We start from the raw sequence: 6,749 nt of genomic DNA, 5'->3' as shown, positions 1-6,749 counted from the left end.
TGTCCATCATTTCAAGTAAGGAGCTGGCAACCAATCTGTCATCTACAGCCTCTTTCAATCCCATCTGCTATTAAGACTAGAGACGTCAAGGAGAAATTCTGGAAATCTGGGAGAACTTTGCCCTCTTCTCACCTCCATCCACCGATTTTGAGAGTTCTATATTTGTATGTCTTAGTCTGTTTAGCTGCATAACAAAAATGTCCTAAAAACAATAGAGTTGTGTAGCAGAATTTTCCCCCAATTAATTTCAATATTAATACAAGAAGCCTGTGATTGGACAGGGAAAAGGGAGGCAGAGCTAAGAGTTTCAGAGACAGAGACAGGGACGGGAAGGAGAGAGAAGGAAGGAAGGTGGAGGAAGAGGAAGACAATCCATCCAAACTCTGTGTGGTTTGAAATCACCACAGGTAGCTATGAATATCATAAAAGGATAGAATAATTGGGGTAACTTGTCTAATCTAGGTGGGCAGCTTGTATCATTATCTAAAATTATTGGGTGGGCATCTTGTGAATTTAGAATGTATTGATATATAAATCTGACTGATTAATTATAAGCTTCTAGAGTTTTGATTTACTGGGTTAAGAGGATTTGTGACAACTAGCTAAAAGGGGTAGATGGCTGAGAAGGTACAGGTGAGTCTGAGGCAGGCAAACCAGAGCTGGGAAGACTGCACCACTGGGGCTAGCCTAGAGGCAGAGGTGGCAAGACCGCAGGGGCAGAGAATAGCTGGATATAGCATGGTTTGGTGCCAATTTTTTTAATATCCCCACAACACAGTTGTGTTTCTTTTAATTCGTGAGGTGGAGAAGTTCCAGATGGAGGTACCAGAAGGCATGGTGTCTAGTGAGGGTGGCTTGTACATGGCTCACAGTCTTGGGTATCTTCACATGGTGGCAGAAGCAGGCTAGCTATCTGTCTGTCTGTCTGTTTTTCATGAAGATACTAATCTCATTCCTAGGGTTTCCATGCTAGCCAGTAATCACCTCCTGAGGTTCCATTATGCGTAGCATAGCTTTGAACATTAGGATTTTGATAATGAATGGAGTGAGAGTAGAGGTTCAGACCATCATACAGCAGAAACCTTGCAATATTAAACAATGCTGTCTCTTTTGGTGGTACCCTATTAGAAGATAAACTCCTTAAATATTAAGGATTTTTGAAATAATACCTTGGGAGACTAGTGTCTGGCAGTACCTTCTTGGGTTTTCATTAAAAGATTAATTTTGTTCAACTGAGTTTGGAGACTTCTGTGGTCCATAATTCCTAAATGGGGTTTCAAACCTCATTGTATAGTAAAAGGCTCAGAGGCCTTGTAGGAAGCAATTCTAACTTTGTTCAATATAATACTTCCTAAATGAATATAGGAAATGAACCCCCCTTTTCTTATATTAAAAAATGGTTTTTTGGTTGTTATTAGTTTGGGTTTTTTTTGGTTTGTTTGGTTGGTTGGTTGGTTGGTTGGTTGGTTGGTTGGTTTGGTTTTAACTTCTTGGGCTTGGAAACCTCACAAGGCAATTTCACATATCTTATCCTTAAGGGAGAAGGACAATTTTAATAATTTTTGGGTTGTTAAAGGCCAAGACTTCTGAAGCCATTTCACCAATGACCACCACTACTGACACTCCTGCCCTGGAGTGGTGATTTGAATATGCTTGGCCCATAGTGATTGGTACTGTTAAGAGGCGTGGCCTTATTGGAGGAAGTATGTCATTGTGGGGATGGGTTTGAAGCTACACACGGGGTGCAAGAGTCAGTTTTCTCCTGGCTGCAATCAGATCAAGATGCAGAACTCTCAGCTCCTCCTGCACTATGCCTGCCTGGAAGCTGCCATGTTCCTTCCTTGATGATAATGGACTAGCCCTCTGAAACTGTAAGCCAGCCCCAATTAAATGTTGTCCTTTATAAGAGTGGTCTTAGTCATGGTGTCTCTTCACAGCAATAGAAACCCTAATTAAGACAAGAATCAAGAAGACTCAAGAGTCTTTTGTTCAAAGGGAAGGAAGTTAAGAGGCCAAGTAAGTCTTCTCCCAGTCTTGCTGCCCAATTTTGGACAGAAACTCCTATTCTGTCATCCAGTTTGGGGCCTCTGGAGCACCCTACAGTAACCATTCCTTTGATGCAGTAGCCCTTGCCTTAAATTTCTTGTAATACATTCTAGATCCCATATTTTACTATTCCAATGCTTTCTACATCTTATTTTTCTATATCATCTACAGAATATATATGTATATATATATATATATATATATATATATATAATCTACAGAATATATATGTATATATGTATGTATGTGTATATATATATATATATAATCTACAGAATATATATGTATATATGTATGTATGTGTGTATATATATATATATATATATATATATATATATATATATATATCTCCACACTTAGAATAAAACTAAGATGTTAGAGGATATTCTTAACCTTCCTCTGTTTTCTTTGCAGCTCTGGTTCTCTGAAGCAGGCACAAAGGAAGTACTTAATAAACACTACTACCTTGTACCTAATGAATTCTGCTCTGCTCTCAATCACCCCAGGAAGTGAGGCAAGGGAAAACAGGCAAGCTTTTTTAGTCTTCCTCCTCTACTTCACTCACAGAGTAAACCACAATGTTCCATTTTCCCCAAGAAACTAATCAGAGAAGCCAGAGGTTAATCTTTGCTCCTGACACTGGGCCTCACATACCCTATGCATAGTTGTCCTGAGTTGCTGGCGCATCAACAATTCTTTGAGTTGCAAATTTTCTCAATATATTATTAGTTGGATATATTACTAATGTTACATGGCTTGTGTTAAGTCACTGGGAACTTCCAGTTCTAGACTCTCTGACCTATGTGCTACTCCGTGCTCTAGGAGGCTGCTTGACAACTGTCAAGTTCCCTTGTCCTCTGACTATGGTTGGATTCAGCCATGGATGGATTCAGATATGAAAGGTATTAGTAAGAGATGGAAAGTGAGAGGTCAGAACATTGATGAGTTAGTTGTTGAGACTCATTACTTGCTGGTTGTGACTGACATCCCTGTTTGAAATTCTAGCATGCATCAGGCAGCTGGCCTTCATACCTGCCAATGTTTGGACTATTGCTATAACAAAACACCGTGACCAATGCAACTTGTAAAAAAAAATTAAATTTGGTGGTCATGGTTGCAGAATATTAGAGTTCAAGTCTACCATGGAAGGGAGCATGACAGCAAGCAGAAAGGCATGGCTCCGGTGCAGGCACTTACATCCTCATCCACAAGTAGGTGACAGAGCTAATTAGAAATGGCATGGTCTCTTTGAAACCTCAAAGCCAGCCCCTAGAGACACATCCCCTCCAACAAATTCATACCTCTTAGTTCTTCTCAGACAGTTAAACTAACTGGGGACCAAGAATTCAAATATGTGACTCTATGGGGGCCATTCTCATTCAAACAACCATCACTGCCAGCTTCCAGTTGCTACATTCACCAATACCCCTTCCTAGTTTCCCGAACATCCATGCTTCATAATTGCTTCACTAAAGTCTTTACAACAGGCATTTGGTTGGTCTCAGTTACTTTCTTGTTGGACATCATCAGGAGCCACAGACTCTACAGCTGCCTTGCCTTCATCAGACCATGTCCAGTGAAACTGCTTCTTCATCAATGTCACTGGAGAATGTGTACATGACGAGTGCATACTCAATAAGTTCTACATATGGTCCTCTCTGTCTGCCAGTATAGAGAAATCACCACAGTTCATCCTACCAACCAGGGCCAATTACGCCCATCAGTGAGGTAATTCCTTTCTCATTGGAAAGTCCTCTGGCATGAGGAGTATCAAGTGACTGAGTAGTGACAGTGATGATGGTGGCTCCAAACTATGTCATACACCTAAGAGAAGAGTTTTATTGTTTTATGAGGTTGAGGTTTCATTAGCATAATGAATACCTCAAGACACTAACTTAAGAAAAGGAATGGCAGAATTTGGCTCATCATTTTGGAGTTTCCAGGCCATGTTCTGGGCCAACCATGATGAAACAGTGAATTGGTAGGAGCAGGTAATGAAGGAAGTTAATCCCTTCATGATGGTCAGAAGTAAGAAAGAGAATAGAGGAGACCGGAGTTTCAAAATCCTCTTCATTGCCACGATTATGGTGACATAACTTCTTCCCACTGGGCTTCACATGCCCTGGAACATACACTAGACCACTCCGGCCATTTTTCCCATTAACTTATTTATTTATTTATTCACTTTGCATCATAATCATAGCCTCCTCCCTCTCCTCTCAGTCCCTCCTCACATATTTCTTCTCCTCTGAGAAGGGGAGGACCCCCTGAGTACCAATCCACACTGGCACATCAAGTTACTGCAGGACTAGACAAGGCAGCCCAGCTAGGGGAACAGGATCCACAGGCAGGCAACAGAGTCACAGAGTCAGAGACAGCCCCTATTCCAGTTGTTGGGGGACAAAATGAAGACCAAGGTTCATTTCTGCTACATAGGTGCAGGGGGCCTGGGTCTAGTGGTTCCACACTGGACATTTTAAACTCTTCAAAATTTGCCAAGTTTGTAGCGCAAAAATGGTTGTGGAACCAAACTAAGTCCTTTGAGTTGGGCTGACCCAATGAGGTACTATACAATTCCCAGGAAGCAATGATGACTTTGTCTATACTCCCTGGTTCTGGTAATAATAATAATAGTAATAGATTTTATTGGACCCCTCTTGGCTAAAGGCTGCCTTTCTTGTACATCTTTAACTCCCTAGAGCAACAATTCTCACCCTGTGGAGAATGGCACATTCTGGAGGGTGGCATATCAGATATCCTGAATAGTATAGATATTTATATTACAGTTTACAACAGTAGCAAGATTACTATGAAGTTATGAGGTATCAATAGGAATAATTTTATGGTTGGGGGTCACCACAACATGAGGAACTGTATTAAAGAGTCCCAGCATTGGGAAGGTTAGGATCCACTGCTCTAATGTTTCCTGTGTTCCTATTTGCAAATCACAGCCCAGAAGATTGGCAGCAGGTGGAAGGAGAGCCACCACTCTGCAGCCAGCAATTTGTCACAGACATATGGAAATGTTTTGTGCAACACCACAGCTGCCCTTCATCCACTCCTCTGCCAGTGTGATTTTATCTTTACATTTACCAAGCACCTGCTGCGCGTTAAGTGCCCTGTTTTTATAGAGATTAGCTTGCTTCGTGAAGAGCACGCATTCCAGATTTTCTCTAGAGGGAGAGTGTGGGGTAGGTGTCTGGCCCAGGTTCAGATCTGTTAAATGTGTCGATGCGCCATGCGGGCTCTAAGTACTCTTCCAGATCAAATTCATAGAATTCGGTGTAGCCGTGAGATCCTCTTTCTTCTTCCAGGCTTCTCCTGACCTGATCTTGCCCCCAGAAAGTCAAGCCTGTACCAAGGACTGGAATGCAAGTGGCTTAGTTTTGGAAGTGACCCCAGGAGGCAGCAGGAGAATCAGATGAAGGGAGAGAAGCTTACACAAGGCTACTTCATGAATGGCTACCACTACCCTAGGAAATGGAAACTCAGTATTGCTGATGTTCTTTGAAACACCATATAGAAAGCGCCTCCTACCAGTGTTCTGGGGGGTGGGAGGGTGGATAGAAAGAGGACTATTTATCCCCAGACCCCTGCATGGGTATGTTCTCTAACATCATTTATTTATTTGCACTGCTGAGGACTGGATGTCGGGCCTTGCATATACTAGGCAGCACCCCGGCCAGTCCCTTTTGCAATATTTTGACTTAAAATAAAGTTTCACCTCTTTGATCTGGTTGGTCTCATGCCTCCTTTTCTATCTCCGGCAGACCTTGGACTTGTGACTCTCCTGCCTCAGCCTCCCAAATACTTGAGAAGATTGGCTTGTGTTACTAAGCCACGCTCAGGTTAACTTCATAGGAAAAAACAAGTTTGTTTGGTTCAAAGCTCTGTAGGCTGGTGGCATGGCTCTGGTGTCGGCTCCCCTCTGTGAAGTCATCATACTGCAAAGGCACCGCAATTGGTAGGATATCACATTGAAAAGCAGAGTTCCAACACTGAACCTCAAGAGAAAAAAACTTCGCTCTTATGAGAACTAGCTCAATCCTCTCCGTGGGCAACATTCTCAGTAACCTAAGGACTTCCCACCTTCTTAAAGGGCCCACCATCTTACAACACAACCATGCAGACCGTACATGTAAGCCGGGGGGAACAGACCACATCCAAATGACAGCAGCCCTCACCGTACATCGGTCATAGGCTGTCCTGTGGAGTTAATTCCTTCTTCCTTCCCAGTTGGCACGCACACCAGTGCCTAGCATCTCCGTGCAGTATCGCTCCACCCTGTGCTTCTGTGACTCTGACTTTTCCTAAATTCCATATATGAGTGAGTCTTGTTTCACTTGGCGTGATGTCTTCTGGGTTACCCATTTGTTACAGATGGCAGGCATTCTTCTTTCTTTAAGGCTAACTAGTACTTCCTGTGTGTACATATTCCCCCTCTATGTTTATATTCTGGGGATGGATCCAGAGCATGGGCATGAGGAAGCCACTGGCTGCCATCCACTTCCGCTCCACTCAGGTTTGGGGGGTGGATCACACCTCTGGCTGGTTTTCCTTCTCCTCACAGTGGACTTTAGCTCTGATACAGGCTCAGGTCTTCAATCCTACAAGATCCTACAATCACCCACAGCCTCCCTGCTTTCTTCTTGAATAGTGAAGAATTGGAAAGATCCCAGAGCTGAAACAGGAACTCTGGACTT

The sequence above is a fragment of the Mus musculus genome, chromosome 1 (genome assembly GCF_000001635.26).
Source record: "Mus musculus strain C57BL/6J chromosome 1, GRCm38.p6 C57BL/6J".
Lineage (NCBI taxonomy): Eukaryota > Metazoa > Chordata > Mammalia > Rodentia > Muridae > Mus > Mus musculus.
The sequence above is the reverse complement of the archived record's forward strand: the minus strand, read 5'-3'. Positions refer to the sequence as shown.